General features: G+C 35.6%; 1 long non-coding RNA gene across 1 annotated transcript in view; it reads right to left on the bottom strand.

The window, feature by feature from the left end:
- Window positions 1–18,444, bottom strand: part of LOC137236033 (uncharacterized) — a 94,242-nt gene that overhangs the window by 36,264 nt on the left and 39,534 nt on the right. Inside the window, exon 2 of the long non-coding RNA XR_010948223.1 lies at window positions 1,894–2,216. This is a non-coding gene — a long non-coding RNA (uncharacterized lncRNA). The remainder of the gene's footprint in view (window positions 1–1,893; window positions 2,217–18,444) is intronic.

The raw sequence follows: 18,444 nt of genomic DNA, 5'->3' as shown, positions 1-18,444 counted from the left end.
CAAGGAGTTCCAGTCACCACTCAAACTGACCAAATGAGCTATATTGGGAAGATGGCTAGAGGCTGAAGTAGTAGTTTTTGATGAACATAGAGAGCAAAACATTCCAACTAGCAAGATTAATCTTGTAACTTAGCGTTACAATAATATAACCCTGTATCACTTTTCTTACTTACGCGATATAACGCCTTTCGTTTGATTCCCATATCGTTCAAACACATTCTAGAGTCACCCCTGGTCCACCTTTATGGCGATATCTCGAAAAGGCGTCCACCTATAGAACTAAGGCCCTCTCCCTTTTAAAATACTCATTAACACCTTTCATTTGATACCCATATCGTACAAACACATTCTAGAGTCGCCCCTGGTCCACCTTTATGGCTATATCTCAAAAAGGCGTCCACCTATAGAACTAAGGCCCACTCCCTTTAAAATACTCATTAACACCTCATTAGCACCTTTCATTTGATACCCATATCGTACAAACACATTCTAGAGTCACTCCTGGTCCACCTTTATGGCGATATCTCGAAAAGGCGTCCACCTATAGAACTAAGGCCCTCTCCCTTTTAAAATACTCATTAACACCTTTCATTTGATACCCATATCGTACAAACACATTCTAGAGTCACCCCTGGTCCACCTTTATGGCTATATCTCAAAAAGGCGTCCACCTATAGAACTAAGGCCCACTCCCTTTAAAATACTCATTAACACCTTTCATTTGATACCCATATCGTACAAACACATTCTAGAGTCACCCCTGGCCCACCTTTATGGCGATATCTCGAAAAGGCGTCTACCTATAGAACTAAGGCCCACTCCCTTCTAAAATACTCATTAACACCTTTCATTTGATACCCATATCGTACAAACACATTCTAGAGTCACCCCTGGTCCACCTTTATGGCGATATCTCGAAAAGGCGTCCACCTATAGAACTAAGGCCCTCTCCCTTTTAAAATACTCATTAACACCTTTCATTTGATACCCATATCGTACAAACACATTCTAGAGTCGCCCCTGGTCCACCTTTATGGCTATATCTCAAAAAGGCGTCCACCTATAGAACTAAGGCCCACTCCCTTTAAAATACTCATTAACACCTTTCATTTGATACCCATATCGTACAAACACATTCTAGAGTCACCCCTGGTCCACCTTTGTGGCTATATCTCGAAAAGGCGTCCACCTATAGAACTAAGGCTCACTCAATTTTAAAATACTCATTAGCACCTTTCATTTGATACCCATATCGTACAAACACATTATAGAATCACCCCTGGTCCACCTTTATCGTGATATCTCGAAAAAGCGTATACCTATAGAACTCAGGCTCACTCCCTTTTAAAATACTCATTAGCACCTTTCATTTGATACCCATATCATACAAACACATTATAGAGTCACCCCTGGTCCACCTTTATGGCGATATCTCGAAAAGGCGTCCTCCTAAAGAACTAAGGCACACTCCCTTTTAAAATACTCATTAACACCTTTCATTTGATACCCATATCGTACAAACACATTCTAGAGTCACCCCTGGTCCACCTTTATGGCGATATCTCGAAAAAGCGTCCACCTATAGAACTAAGGCCCACTCCCTTTTAAAATACTCTTTAATTCCTTCCATCTGATACCCATGTCATACACACACATTCCAGGGTTACCCTAGGTTCATTTTCCTACATGGTGATTTCCCCTTATTTTGTCTCCAAAGCTCTCAGCTGGGTATGTAATTGTAAATTAATAAATATTGCAAAAAAAGTCTAGGGCATTAAATGTCGTATTTATTTTTTATAATCTGCTAACAGAAATTACTTTAATTCTTTTGGTCAGTATCAGAAAATTTTAATATCACATATTTATAGTTACACCACAGAAAATATATCTTACCTTGGTCTGCCAATACAATCCCGAAGTGGAATGCAAAAATAAAAACAGCTAGTGGAAATAAAACTGTTCGCGTCTGTAGTATTGTATAACTTAACGATTCTGTTAACAAATTTATGAAATACACATCTTCTTTCATCTTCCTCGTAAGACACTGTTTCATGTTCAGAATTCTCATAACTATTTCCAATATTTTTAAAGTTAACATTTTTGGCCGGTACACTCCTATTTTAAAATAGACATCATCGAGTTAAGAGATACTGAATATGCTGCGATCCCGTTATCTGACATTGATAGGAAACTGTATTACATTGATGATCGTTAAACTGAAAAATAAGCGAAAATAAATTCATCTTCGATTTTGAGTGGGTTTGTTATTTTAATTAAAATGTAATTTATAATTATCTGGCGGTTATATGTGAAAGCCATATTTACGAAGGTTCACTTATAGGGATACAGCGATACAGCGATGTTTTTAATATATCGATTGTATTGGACGAAAATTCGAAGTTAGCCATCGATATTTAAAAATTCTCAAAATCGAAAAGCTGGCGGTACATTGTTGCCAGACGATGTTTTGAGTTACCTTAGGTTAAGTCGAACTAGCCCGCCAATAAGACCTCACGTACTGAATGTGTCCATAGTGTTACCAGAATTTGGCACATACCAAAAGTTTTCTAGGATCTGGCAACTTTGCCGACCTTATAACCGCAGCCTTGACCTGGAGCGCAGGACACGAACACAGAACGTGCTCAACCGTTTCTTCTGCAGCTCCCACTACCTGCAATTTTCCTAAACGAAGTTTTTCCAATGCTTCCTTGAATTCCAGACCTCTTGATGAAATACTGTTGAGATTATTGCCTTAATCGCCGATTGACTATCAATATATTATAAACGAATTTTGGGAAATTCCTGATTATTTTGCAGCTTCTGTTAACGTTCGAATCGCTGCCATCGTCAACTAAGAAGTCCACTCCCAATATGACTTCATCAACGACCTCTGCCACAACGAATTTGTGTATAGCCGTGACCTTTCCAATTAAGGCTTCACATACCACTTCTGCCTGGACTTGGTTATACTCCCAAGTGACCGTACGCAATATTGCTCCATGTTATGGCTTTACTCTCCTGTTGACGAAATCATATCGGATTATGGAATGAGATGATCCTTGCCATCCATACATCCTCCTACGGAAAGACTGCTGAATTTCTCATTGCATCTGGCTCGCTCTAGCTGAACTCCTTCAGCTTTGTGCCTAAGACCACCCATGCTGTTGGAACTACTAGGGTCAAGACCTCAATGATGTGCAATGTGACCTGGCTTGACGCACTTATGTAAAGCATTTAATTACTGTATCAGTTCGCTATTGCGATCTTTTTAGTGCGTCTAATATTGTGTCCACCCGGTCTGGCCTTTTTACTTCCACACGGCACGCTTGCGCATGCAGCTCGCTTTGTTTCGAAATCCCGAATTGCATTTGTTAAGGCTTGAATTTTAACTTTCTCAATGTATTCCACAGGTGCGTCCGCAAGATGAACTAATCTTTCAATGTCAGCCGCAGACTCTTGAAATGTTTCACCAGCCCTATTAAAGCGGTTCAATAGCTCCATTTGGTAAATCTGCCTCATAAGCTCGCTTCCGTATCGCCTTTTCAGAGCGACCATCAGTGCTTCATAATTGTTCCCTCTCCTTGGGGAATCGCCTGTAGGATTTCAGCAGGTCAATGCCACAAATAGTGCAGGAACTTTATCTTCATCACACATCTGACACCAATTGTAACGAATTTTGGGAAACTCCTGATTATTTGGCTGTTTCTGTTAACGTTCGAATTGCTGAACTGTTTGATAAATAGCTCAAATATTCAGTATGGCAAAACGTTCATTATTTACAAATCAAACTGATTCATTATTTCTCAGTTTGCGCTGCTTTTATACTATCCGTTGCCTCGTTCGCATAATTCACCTAAGATCTAGACTTCGCGAAGAAAAGCTGGGTAATTATTTCTCCTTTATGTGTCCGATATTCACGCTTGTCTTCTAGTTATATGTTTGTACGTGTGTTAGTAATAACTTCTGCTCTTAGCAGCTGCTTACATGTTATTTATTTCTCCTTTATGTGAAATAATCTCTTTGCTGTTATCTTCGCTATTTACATGTATGTTTGGCTGCTTGATTTGAAGTTTACACATATGTGTGGCTGCTTTCTTTACTGTTGTTGTGCATTTATTTAGCAGCAGCATAGTGATGTATCGAAATGATAATATTCGCCACAATATATATTGACGCGACTGTAGCTTAAGCTCGCTTCCTCCAGAATTTCTGCTGCTTTCTTCTTAGCTATAATTTCCGTCTTTATGACCCTGCAGTAATCTGGAAATTCTGGAGGAAGCATGCATAAGATCCAGTAGCGCCAATATATGAATTGGTAGTCAGGCTATAACCTCACACAGTACTTTAATCAAAAAATGCTCTGGAATACAAAGAAGCATTGGAAAAACTTCGCTCAGGCCAGACCATACATAAAAGGATACAGGAGTTTCTTATGAACCATCAAGCAGGAAAGGCGAGATATAAAAGCGCGCGGCTGCAATCTCACAAAGTAGCTCATATCTCTGAAGAGAGAAGACTTAAGGATCACGATGGCTGGACACTGCCTTCTGGCGTCATATGCTTATAAGTTAGGCCTCGTCAGTAACAAATTGAAATCTACAAACAGAAGACATTCGACGGTAGAATAATAAACGAACAGATAAACACAATTTTTTTCGAGCCTTTAAAACGTAATCACACAGGTACAACAGACAAACACACAACAACAATTACATACAAAACAATTAACACACCAAAACAAAAAACCGACAAAGAAGGTCAAACGACTAAAATCACAGATTTTTACCTACCCCAGTCAGCCACACAAATCGATTAGTAAACCATCCTCGGTTCTGAATGAACACACAGCACATACACATAACTAAATATACCCAAGCATCAATTTGACGATACCTGCTCATATACCTACGAACTATAAATACAGGACAAACGACAACAGATCAGAACGAAAATCGACACTGATGATGGCACAACGCCGAAACCGGTTTGTCTCAAAACCACATTTGACAAGGGATGACAGAAAATCGTTCCAATATACATCATTTATCCACCCTGTCGGAAAATCAACCAAACAAGATGTGTTTATATATTTAATGTTACTAATAATCTGATCAATTATTAGAGAGTTATAGTGTCAGACCCAGGATAGTTGATTATGCGACCTTTTCATAATTTTGATTGCGAAAGAAATGATCGATGCAGCGATGTTTCCCATACGATGTTTTTCAGCTTTGCTTTTCGTGTCGATACATCGATGTTTGTTTTGTTTGAATATTTGTATATTGTCTTTGCAATAAGGCTGATTCTATTTAACTAAATTTTTTCAGTAGACCGAATCAATTGAATAAAATTTATACTCAAGTTTCAAAATGTATAAAGTACGTTTTTGGGCATTTTTTGGGAAACCACAGCTGAAGAGACTTCGGGTTAGGGGGCTTAGAATATACCCGCGGCAGGTATGCCTGTCGTAAGGGGCGACTAAAATACCAAATTGATTATAGGGGTTGTGTAACGCAACACTTTCAAGGGGTTGCTCGCGCAATATATAGCTTCTTCAACCCAATTGCCAACCTCGCCTACCCGTGGCGACTCCTGTTTCTTTAACAGCCGAGGCTGTGGCGACCCCAAGTTCCTTATGGATCTAGGGGATGGGAGGGCTGGATGGCCTAGAAGGTTTCATGTGGTCATACCAAATCGTTCCCGAGATGGTCGGGCTAGTTCCTTAGTGGTGCTTGTTACCGGAACGAACCGGATCTGCATCCGGCAAATGACCATCAACATCGATAACACTACCCAAAGCCTTCGGGGAGTGTCCTTATCGCTAAAACAACAACAAGACTGCAAAATCCGAAAAAAGAAAACACTAAAATCATCGAAGTCTGAATCGTTGGTGTGTACAGACGTGTTTTTGTCGTGCTCTCGCTTTTTTGTGCCCCACAGCTGGATAATTTCACTTCATAGCTATGCTATCCCAAAGTTCGAATAACCTGCTCTGACTGCAATAAACTTATTAATTGTGATTCTAAAGAGATTAACATACTAAAATGCCAGTTGGCTGAGCTAATGAGCAACAACAAAAACAATCAACAGTGCAGTGATGCTAATAATGCTTCAGGTAATAAACAGCCTAACACATTACAAATCCAGGTTGTTGATCTATCGTGTGACAATAATTACAGTGGCACTAACAAACCTGCGCCTAATGCGCGCTCTCGCGAAAATAAGAAATCAACAAATACTAAACAAACTAATGCTGTTTACAATTTTCGCTCACGAAAAACTGTTCCTACTAATGCAAATCCAAATACACTTTCTGCTTCATCTGCAGCTACTGCTTCTGCCGCGTCAATATGTAGTTCAGCTGGGATTGATAATTGCGCTTCACCTACACCTTCGTACTCTGAAGTTACTGCTCAAGCTACTTACATTTCTGCAAATAATTCTAATAGTGATGTGAGTTTGAAAGGGGCTGATCCTGTGAATTCGGTATCCCTAAAAAATAAAGTTAGGGGCGTAGTTGTCGGTCGAAATGTGTCTACTTTCCAACTCTGTTTTTCCTAAAAAGTGGCTGCATATTTCTTCGTTTAAGCCATGTGTTACAAATGAAAATATCACCGGTTAAGTAGCCAATCATTTCGGGATTGTGAGCAATTATGTATCTTGTTACAAGCTTGTAAAAATGGCACTTCTCTTGATGACTTAGAGAGAGTGACTTTTAAACTTGATGTTTCTCCAGCTTTCTATGATTGCCTTTTTGATGCTAATTTATGGCCTTCGGGCATTATTATACGGCATTTTCGTCATCACCAAAAAGAGAAGTCGCTCGTACAGTTTAAGCTCTAGTTATACTCGTAAGCATAATAAAAATCTTTTAAGTATTTATTACCAAAACATCTCGGGAATGCGCACTAAAACCAGAGACGTATTTTTATGTAGTTCTCGACGTTTATGTAATTGTTGAGACATGGTTAAATAATGATTTCGCTGATGCTGAGTTTTTTGATCCAAAAGTTTTTTATACATTTCGCAAAGATAAAGTCGCAATTAAAACAAATTGCTTAAGAGGTAGAGGGGTTTTAACTGCAATCAATCGAAAGTTTCGCTCTTTTGTTGTTGAACTGGAAAATGACGATTCTCTTCTTGATCAACTGTGTATTTGTATATATGGAAATTCTAGCAAATTATTTGTTTGTGTTTCTTACATACAACCTACCAGCCCTGATTCTTTATACGCTGCTCATATAAATAGCATTACGAATTTATATGAAAGAAATGATGGGTGCCATTTTTGTATCTTGGGTGACTTTAATTTGAGTAAAATAACGTGGTCAGATTTTCTTAAGAATGGTATCCTAACTCCAACTAATGTTAATAGTTCCTATGAAATAAACTTCATAGATAGCCTCTTTAGTATTAATCTTACTCAAATCAATTAGTTTTTTAATCAGCTACTTAATATTTTAGATCTTATCTCGTTGATGAAAATTTCATATTTCAAATATCGGAATCTACTTTCCCTATCTCAAAGTCTGATAAACACCACGTCCCGCTTTCTCTTTCCCTAGAATTCCTTGATTTAATTTCTGGTGAAAGTGACAGCTCCAATGTGAGTTTCAATTTTCGCGAAGCTGACTTTGACTCGCTAAACTCGCAATTTTCCAACTTGGATAGGGAGTCAGTTTTACTTAAAAAAATGTTGGTGAGTGCTATGATGCCCTTCTGTATGACACGCATGACATATTTTCTCATAAACTTTCTTTACTTCCAGCGCGTACACATACAACTCCCATGGTATACAAAAAATTTAAAAAGGCTAAAAAATCTTAGGAATAAAAATTTTAAATTGTACTAGTATCGCCTGTGGTCGAAATTCGATCAACTTCTTTTTTTTTAACTCCGTCTATGCATCCAATGTTGGGGGTACTGCAATAATGCGTTAATAGTTGAGCAGTGAATGGAAATATAGCAAACTGGTCTAACTTACTTACAGTTCTCATTAAAATTTTGAATTTGGTCTAAGAGGTTATACTTTTTGATTGCATTTTCTTAAATTTTCTACAAACTTTTCAAATGTAATTATAACGTTTTGGTATGGAGCTCCTTAAACAAAAATATAAAACATATGTAAAATCAAATGAAATTGACATAGGATTATAGTGGAATGACTTGAAATTGAATTGAAAATTAGCTTTTTCCAAACCACCCGGGAGGTACGCTGGTGGCGCGAGTTATGTGGAATGCCCCCTGTACCGAAAAAAATGCAAAACAAGTATATTTACTTGTTCACCCAAAATAAGAACTTAGTTGTTTTAAGCAATGCTTGCTCAGCATTCCACATCAGGCCACCCACACAATAAATAAAGTAAATAAGATACTTTGTTGCAACCAGCTAAGCTGGGCTTTGTGTATGGCTCCACTTTGGAAGCTTATGTTGTTCTACAGAGGCATACTTATTGGTGTCAACATTCGGGAATGCAAAACATTCCTGAACGAAATGAGATACCCCAATAAGCATAATAAATAATAATGCTGACTGCACCTATGTTGCAGCCAAAGTACATATGTGGGAATATGTGAATTGTGGAGTGAGTTTAGTAAATAAGTAATTATGTATGTGCATCGGAAATATGCCTTATGTATGTATTTAGGTTAAGCAAAAGATTGACATATGTTGAAGAGGCAGTTGTTTCCCGGAAATTAAGACGACCCGTCCATCACGGTCGAATGAAAAGAATTAAAAGATAATATTACAAATCTGAAGAACAAATAATATTGTGTAAATAATTATACGAAATAAATCATTTTTACAAATATAATGAGTAACTAATATTAAATAAAGAATTTTAAACAATATCGCAACTAAAGTGTCGTTCTTGTTTAGTGCGGATCAAACCGTAAGTAGTACCCTGCCCAACGTCTAACTTAAATCGGGTGGAAACTCAATAATAACATAAAATAAAAAAGAAAAATAATAAAACTGCGGTATAACGAATTGGAATAGTGGAGACTTTATAATCCAGCACTGCGGTATAACGAAGTGGAATAGTGGAAACTTTATAATCCAGCACTGCGGTATAAGGAAGTGGAATAGTGGAGGCTTTATAATCCAGCACTGCGGTATAAGGAAGTGGAATAGAACAAATAGAAGAAATATTTTTTTTTTGTTTGTGTGTGGTGGTTTGTTGAGGAAAAAGAAAAATGGCTCAAAGTGTAGAGGCTTGCCTTGTGGCTATCACAAGACTGTTGCAGGAAAATGCTCAGCAGCGCAATACGACAGTTGGGCAGAGGATAGAAAAGGACCTCAAATATTTACAACCCTTTGAAGGTAACACAAAGAAATTGCATCATTTATCCAAACGTTCGATAGAATTTTGGCAGACTATACAACGCAGCAGGAGGAAGCATTTAGGATCGGCCAAAAATTTGTTGTCCCTAAGTCCACCAGATAATTGGGACGAGTGTAAGGTTAAATTGAGGCAACATTTTCGGTCAACAAAAGACCAGATGTCGATTACAAACGACATCACAAATTTAAGAGTAAACTTAATTGCCGAATTGATACGAAAAACAAAGGATATTCTTGACAATATCACCGAGCTTAGCGCTCTAAGCGAAAATGGTGGTACGCTGAAGCAGATACTTACGGGGATGCTCCTTCAACGAATTAAACAATTAGCGTCAGGTTCGTTTGCCTGCGCTATTGGAAATGTTGTAAAATGGCCGCAAATGGCGTATATCACAAATAAGCGAACACAAAATTATAACTCCCGACCACAAAATAGTGGGTATAGGCAGGGGAATAATTTTGCAAGGCAGAATAGCAGCAGATATAATAATAATAACGGTGGTACGGCCAGGAATAATTCAGGTAGGTATAGCGGCCGTTCACAAAATAATTTTTTTTTTCAAATAACAGAAATGGGCAGCCTAATAATTGGCAAACAAACGGTAGATATGAGTCAGGTCGGTATAACAGGCAAAGTGGCCAAAATGTAAGTAAGCGACCTCAGAACAGCCAGCAGGTAGGTAGCCGACAATTATAATAATAACAGGCAAAATACCTCCCAGCAGACAAGACGTTCAAATGGGCCTCAACCAATGGACGTCGATGCTGCGAGTCAAGTGGAAAACACCAACACAAATGACGAGTTTTTTACAAACTATCGTCGGGTGATGAAAATAAAATATTAATAATTTTAACACTATTTAATAAAAAGTTTTTGATATTGGTGGATCCGGGATCCACCATCAGTATTATGAAAAGAGAAACATTTGATGAATATAATTTGCCAGTTGTTGAGGGGAATAAACTAATAATAAATACATTGAATGGTAATGTTAGGGGCGCAAACGAGAGAGTTGCCTCCCCCTGTCCCTCTGAATTTCAATACGTTAATAATGCAAAAATGAGGTGGTTAAAATGGATTTTGAAAAACCATATGACCTGCTGCTGGGAAATGATTTTATATTTAAAAATGTCAAAATAATTGACACAGAAAATGAGGAAATTGAACTTTTAAATGGCATTAAGATAGCATTTTATTCGAAGACGATCCAAGAGCAAGTTTACGCATTGGAATCGGGAAAATTCCAAACTGTTCAACTTGATTATCTAAAATCAGATGAACGAAAAGGGGTTGAAAAATTGCTTAAAAAATATGAAACATTTATATATAGAGAGGGGGACACCCTAACAAATACAAAAACAGTGGTTAATGAAATAAAGACCACTACAAACCAGCAGATTAAATCAAAAATTTATAGGTTACCTCCCAAACATGAAGAGGAGGCTATTAAGCAAATAACAGACCTGGAAAAGCAGGGTATAATTCAAAAGAGTAGAAGTAGGTATAGTTATCCTATTATAATAGTGCCAATGAAAGATGACAAATCGGGGACTAGGAAGTTTCGTTTGGTGGTTGATTACCGTAGGCACCGTGGATGACATTTTGATGTTTTCCACTTCATTGGAGGAACATGTGAGCTCCATAGATAAAATTTTTTCAAAGTTGCAAGAGCACAATTTGAAGATTCAAGCGGATAAGTGCAGTTTCTTAAGGAAAGAAAGACAATTTTTAGGGCACACCTTAACTAAAGAAGGTATAAAACACAATAAAGAGAAAATTGCAGTGATTTTAGATTTAAAAGTACCAAGAACAGAAAGACAACTGAAGAGCTTTTTGGGAGATACAGGGTACTACAGGCAATTTATAAAGGATTATTCAAAAATAACATATCCAATGATTAAATACTTGAAAAAAGGGTGTAAAATAAACCCTAATGACCCACAATATATTTCGAGTTTTGAGAATCTCAAATATCCCATTTCTTCCCATCCAATCCTTAAATACCCAGAGTATGATAAGGAATTTTCAATCACAACAGTTGCAAGTGATTACGCCATTGGCCCAGTATTGTCACAACAGGGTCAGCCAGTATGCTATATTTCAAGAACTTTCAACAATCATGAGCAAAATTATGCCACTACCGATAAGGAGTTCCTGGCAATTATTTATGCAATCACATATTTTAGACCATACATATATGGAAATAAATTTAAAATTACACTGACCACTGCTCGATTGTATACCTTAATAATAAATATAAGGGAAAAGAGTTTTTGCAACGTCACCAGAGGTGGCTTTTGAAATTGCAAGAGTACAATTACGAAATAGAATATGTAAAGGGAATGAATAATGTGGTAGCAGGTTTTTTAAGCCGAATCGAGAATTCGCCAAAGATAAATGAAAATAATGATAAGGAATCAAATTTGGAAATGTCGGATGCGATACATTCGTCCGAGGAAGAATTATTAGAGCATTTTGCTATAAAGAAGGAAATTGTCAATAAGTACAAGACACAATTCACAGTGACATATAGCCCTCAAGCTGAAGTCCAAACAATACATGGTAGGAAGATAATAGAAATTGATCCTTTGAACGATGAAGTAACGTTAAAAAGAATATTAGGAAGGCACATTAAGGGTGCAAAGTAGAAATTTTTTCTGAAGTTGAAGATGGGGATTATCATAAAGTTCAATTGTTACTAATATCCATGTTCTCCTGTAATAGCAAGCTCGAATTCGTAAAGTGCACAGTGAGAGCAACCGATATCTTGCAAGAACTGCATAGACAAATCTCTTTGTATCACAATAATTAATCGATGCACAGCGTCATTGGTGAAACATATAATACACTGAGAGACAAAATTCTTTATCCAAAAATTAGGGATCACGTTCAGTTATTAATAAATAACTGTGAGAACTGCCAACAGATAAAATATGATAGGAAGCCTATAAAGCCAAAATTTAGTATAACAGAAACCCCTACAGATAAAAATGAAATTGTTCACATAGATATGTTTCGCTTTAACAAACATTCATTTGTTACCACAATAGACAAATTAACAAAATTTGCAGCAGCGTATAGTATTACTGATAGAAATTGGAGGCCAAAGAAGACCATATTAATGGAACAATTTGCAAAATTCGGGAAGCCTAAGAAAGTTATAGTGGATAATGAATTTAGAGCAGAACAATTAATACAGTATCTAAATGCCGAAAATATTGAGGTCCACTTAACTAAACCCAATAACCACACTGGTAATGCAGACATTGAGAGACTTCACTCAACCCTGTTGGAAAAACTAACAGGAATTGTTGATACGAGTCTTTCAACAGAAATGAGGATGCAGATGGTTATAGCTAAATATAATGATCAATATCACTCAACTATCAAGTGCTCTCCAAGGTTCGCTAAAGAAAGCATTTGTCCATCCATATTACAAGATAGAATTAAGGTAGCAAAAGAAAAAACAATAACCAAGCATAATTCAAAAAGAGAAGATTACACCGAAAATAGAGAAACAGGGCCAATTAAAAATTATAAAAGAGTAATACTGTTTTCACACAGAAACTTAATGATCTCCTTTCACCTTGAAATGAAATCGTAAATTTTTTGCTTTCACACAGAAGTAACTGCCCGATTAGTATGAAGGATGAAATGTGAAGCGAATAAAATGACAATGCTATATGACAGACAATCATGGCGGAACGATACAAGGTGGCAGCATGGTGACATACCTACAAACATAAAAAAATTCCATGTACTTGTAAATTCGATGGACAAATGTCAAAATCGGACTGCGCCGGTAGTTAATGTATCAAATCAAATAAAAAAGGTTATAATCAGCTGTTCGATGCGTAAGTAGACAATGGCATTTACTTTGACAAATGAAATTTTTAAGCACTGCACACACCAAAAACTAAGAAGCGGAACGCTGTCAACAGAGTTGCATTATGCCTTTGACTTCATTAGGCATTCGATTAGCTACTAATGAAATAATTATAGATTCGAATTTTGTAGGGAAGATTGAGCTCAATAAGCGTCTTAATGTAGAAAACTGCCTTTATTATTCAATAAGCCGTCTGTGTGAAAACAGTATAAGGCATAAAATCAACCATATTTCAGAACTAACCCGTCGCAAAACGTTCACCCTTCGAATATAAAAAGACCACAAAGATTTGCGAATTTGCCTAACCTAAACCCCGACGATAATGATGATGATGATAGGTTTAGTACAGCAGCCCATAATGGGGATGCCTGAAGCAGGAAAAGAGTTAATTTTTTTATTACAGTAAATAAAGTACATTTAAATTATAGAAAAGATACTTTAAAGGATTTGAAGCGAAGAAAAAATTGCATATTTTTTAAAACGATTGTCTGTTTAAAAGAAATAATAAAACTATAATTGTTAACATAGGCGATGATACATTACACAGGTCAACAAAAAGAATTTTTTTTTTGTACATGGGTTTGTCCTACACATTCGGATTCTATGTTCAATTCTATAAAAAAAATGCAATTACGAATTAAAAATTAATGGTTTTGTAGAAGTTATAGCGATTTGAAAATTTTGCATTTTTGCACCAGGCTAATGTAGGTCCTTTCGCGCTATTTTTTTTTAAGAAGCTGTAGTTTATTTGGGTCACTCGTTGTGGGCGACACTATGTTTTTGTATATCACAGAGGAATGATGTTTTCGAGAAGTTGGGAACGAGCGGCTAATTCTTTTTGCTATATATCTGGCGATTGTATTAAAAGAAGACAAAAAAAGTTTGATTTAACTAAAAATACAAGGATTTGCGAGACCTACCTAGCCTACTTCGGTCTACCTGTTAAAAAACCAGGACAAAAAATGGGCTCCACATGTTTCATGTAACTCTTGCAGAAGCATTCTGGAGCGTAAGGTTATTTTCTCTTTTTTATTGTACTAACTGTTTCATATATATATACATATATCTACATATGGGGTATTCCATCCCATTTCGACCAATTTTGAACCCGACCTCTTTAGAATTGGGTGAAAGTTTTTCTTCTTTTTCTAGCTTACGAAAGACGTTTTTCAAAATTTTTTCATCCAACTCAAAAAAAGTTATGAATTTTAAAAATGACACCGTTTTTGTTTTCAAAATGCTATAACTTTTTCAAAAATTTACCGTTTGGGATCTTTTTTTTTAATTTATTTTTAAATGAACTTGTTGTTAAAGTTTTTTTTTTAATTATTCAGTTTTTCGAGATTTTTCGAATTTTGCCATTTTTTTTTCTCATAAAAAACTTCAATCAATTCTGCAATCATCCCCACTAATCCCGGAGTAGGCCGATTTTTTTTATATTTTTTTTTTATTTAATTGAATATAAATTTTCAAAAATAAATATTTTTTTTTATCAATTTTATTTATATAACAAAAAAATGTAAGAAAATGATTTTTAAGTATTATTTTCTTTATATATTATGGTAATCTACGATTAAAATAACCAGGATTAATGACTGACACAGAAAGCGAGTCAATTAAATAAAAGAAAATATAAAAAAATCGGCCCACACCGGGATTAGTGGCGATGATTGCAGAATTGATTGAAGTTTTTTATGAGAAAAAAAATGGCGAAATTCGAAAAATCTCGAAAAACTGAAAAATTAAAAAAAAACTTTAAAAATGTGTTTGTATTTTTTCCGAAAAGTACATTTAAAAACAAATTTAAAAAAAAAAAAGATCCCAAACGGTAAATTTTTGAAAAAGTTATAGCATTTTGAAAACTAAAACGGTGTTTTTTTATAAGCTTTTATTTACTTTCACTTTTGTTGTCTGTAATGGAATCTTGCAAGTTAAATTTGATACACTTCCCGGTGTCCGATTGAGCTGAAATTTTGCACACATGTATAACTCCGATGACAATGCAATATTACTTTGTTAGAATTCGATAAATTAATCGATAACACAGTTATCGGTAAAGATTTGTATTTACTTTGGCATAACAGCCTAAGTCCCATACAAACACGCCGGTACCTATCCGTGGATTGTGATATTTGGACGTGGTGAATCACGTGTCACGCGTGGTGAATCTCATCGCTTGCGAAAAGCGGAGACAGAACCCTCTGTTGTATTTCTGTGTATAACCAACATAGCTGAATTTTTAAGGCTGTTTAACCCTGTAATCTTTTCTGTAATTTATTTTGCTTTTGGAAAAATTACCTATTTGAAAAAAGCTGGCTGAAAAATATTGGCATAACAGCTTAAGTTAATTCAAGAATGGAAAATCTTTGGAAAATTTGAGCAGATGTGGCAATTTCGCGCGTCCGTTGAACGAAATATTGACAATCTGCTGATCATCGCTAAGAAATTAGCGACATTCCATCAACTAAGCAGCACTTTAGCAATACTACTGTTATTATTTGGCCGCTCAAACACACAAATATTAATTGTGCGTTAAATCTAAAATATACAAATACACCATAATAATTTACACGGCCAAAGCCATAATAATTCACACGGGTCATCAATTATTTCTCTGATTCAAAATCTGAACTACCAGCGCTACCGTCAACAGCTCAGTGTCATCACTGCCAGTAGCGCCAATAACACCAAACTCGTGCCTGACACACAAAAGTCGTTTCACTCAATAGCGCAAGTAAAATGTACTACGCACTCACTACTAAGAAGCGTCAAAAATTCGCTTGGAGTAATTTCGTCAATGAGCTACCATTGAGTTGGCACCGCATTGGCGCTGGCGCCATGCAATTTACATCACTAAAATTTCGCGAATGCCCAGGCTCATGACTTCAATACTTATATTTACAATGCTTTAAACTTTAAATACACCTCTGAAGTTGCTGCGCATAAAATGTGTACTAATAAATTCCAATACGCATTATACGCAGATGTAACTGATATATGTGTTTTTGTTTCACCCCCTATACTTATATTTAAAGCTTTTATAAGAACAAGCTTCTATTACTTGTTAATAAAACGAACTAAAAAGTAAAAAATAAAATTAAAGAAAAAAAAACTTTTTTAAAAATAAGCTTTTATTATTTTGGTTAATAAAATTAACTAAAAAGTAAACAATAAATTGACTCTAAAGAAATATAACACTTTATAAGTTCATTGTAAGCTTAAACGATAATTAGGCTTTTTCGTCTGCGACAAAAAAATTCTATATTGTACATAATTATATATTTTTAACATTAAAACTTTACACCTAAATTATTAAATCTTACAGTTTATATCACAGTCCTAATTGTTCTAATAAAAGCGTGTTACATTGCGATAGCAAGAAAAGGAGATCCTAAATGTTCTTAATTATACCATCAAAATTTAACACGTTTTTTATTAGAACAATTAGGACTGTGATATAAACTGTAAGATTTAATAATTTAGGTGTAAAGTTTTAATGTTAAAAATATATAATTATGTACAATATAGAATTTTTTTGTCGCAGACGAAAAAGCCTAATTATCGTTTAAGCTTACAATGAACTTATAAAGTGTTATATTTCTTTAGAGTCAATTTATTGTTTACTTTTTAGTTAATTTTATTAACCAAAATAATAAAAGCTTATTTTTAAAAAAGTTTTTTTTTCTTTAATTTTATTTTGTATATCTTTGCTAATTTTTATGAATTCGTAAGATAAATCATGCCCAAAAATGTCTTTATTTTCCTTAGATGTCATGGTGTTTGGTAATAGAGATAATATTTTTTGCTAATCCAAATTATTTGACCAGTTTTCGATTTGATATTTCATGTTCTCCAAAACCGTCTAATGTTTTTAACTTGTATATCTCCATGTTCTCAAGTACATTGAGCCACCGACCTTTTCCTTGTACGTGAAGTATTCGAGCCGTTGTTTTGATGTTAGCTGGGGTGCACCCCACTGGAATAAAAATTTTTTACAGTGTATTTTTTCAAAAGGTGATTTTAATATCTTTCTAACGGTATAAAAATTTTTGAAATCGGTTGATTAGTTTACGCGTGATATCAAAATATCAGAAAGTAACCAAGAGATGCATTTACTTAAATAAATTTAAAAAAAGAAAAAAAACACCCTTCTTGTTTTCAGATATGTTATATATATTAAATCGATCTTTCTAAAAAATTTTTTTTAAATCGCTTGGTCTTTGAAGTGTTTTCCCAGTTTGAAAAAAAAAAAATTAAAAAAAATTTTTTTTTCAGTGTAATATAGAATCTTTACAGTATATGTTTTCAAAGGTGATTTTAATACCTTTCTAACGGTATAAAAAATTTTGAAATCGGATGAAAGGTGTTAATGGGTATTTTAAAAGGGAGTAATCCTTAGTTCCATAGGTGGACGCCGTTTCGAGATATCGCCATAAAGGTGGACCAGGGGTGACCCTAGAATTTGTTGGTACAATATGGGTATCAAAAGAAAGGTGTTAATGAGTATTTTAAAAGGGAGTAATCCTTAGTTCCATAGGTGGACACCGTTTCGAGATATCGCCATAAAGAGGACCAGGGGTGACCCTAGAATTTGTTTGTACAATATGGGCATCAAACGAAAGGTGTTAATGAGTATTTTAAAAGGGAGTGGGCCTTAGTTCTATAGGTGGACGCCGTTTCGAAATATCGCCACAAAGGTGGACCAGGGGTGACTCTAGAATGTGTTTGTACGATATGGGTATCAAATTAAAGGTATTAATGAGGGGTTTAAAAGGGAGTGGTGGTTGTTGTATAGGTGGTCGCATTTTCGAGATATCGCCATAAAGGTGGACCAGGGGTGACCCTAGAATTTTTTTGTACAATATGGGCATCAAACGAATGGTGTTAAGGAGTATTTTAAAGGGAGTGTGCCTTAGTTCTATAGGTGGATGCCGTTTCGAAATATCGCCATAAAAGTGGACCAGGGGTGACTCTAGAATGTGTTTGTACGATATGGGTATCAAATTAAAGGTATTAATGAGGGTTTTAAAAGGGAGTGGTGGTTGTTGTATAGGTGGTCGCATTTTCGAGATATCGCCATAAAGGTGGACCAGGGGTGACCCTAGAATTTGTTTGTACAATATGGGTATCAAAAGAAAGGTGTTAATGAGTATTTTAAAAGGGAGTAATCCCTAGTTCCATAGGTGGACGCCGTTTCAAGATATCGCCATA

This window comes from Eurosta solidaginis, unplaced genomic scaffold, assembly GCF_040869045.1.
Source record: "Eurosta solidaginis isolate ZX-2024a unplaced genomic scaffold, ASM4086904v1 ctg00001070.1, whole genome shotgun sequence".
NCBI classification, from domain to species: Eukaryota; Metazoa; Arthropoda; class Insecta; order Diptera; family Tephritidae; genus Eurosta; species Eurosta solidaginis.
Note: the sequence above shows the minus strand (reverse complement) of the source record. Positions and strands in the feature narration are given on the sequence as shown.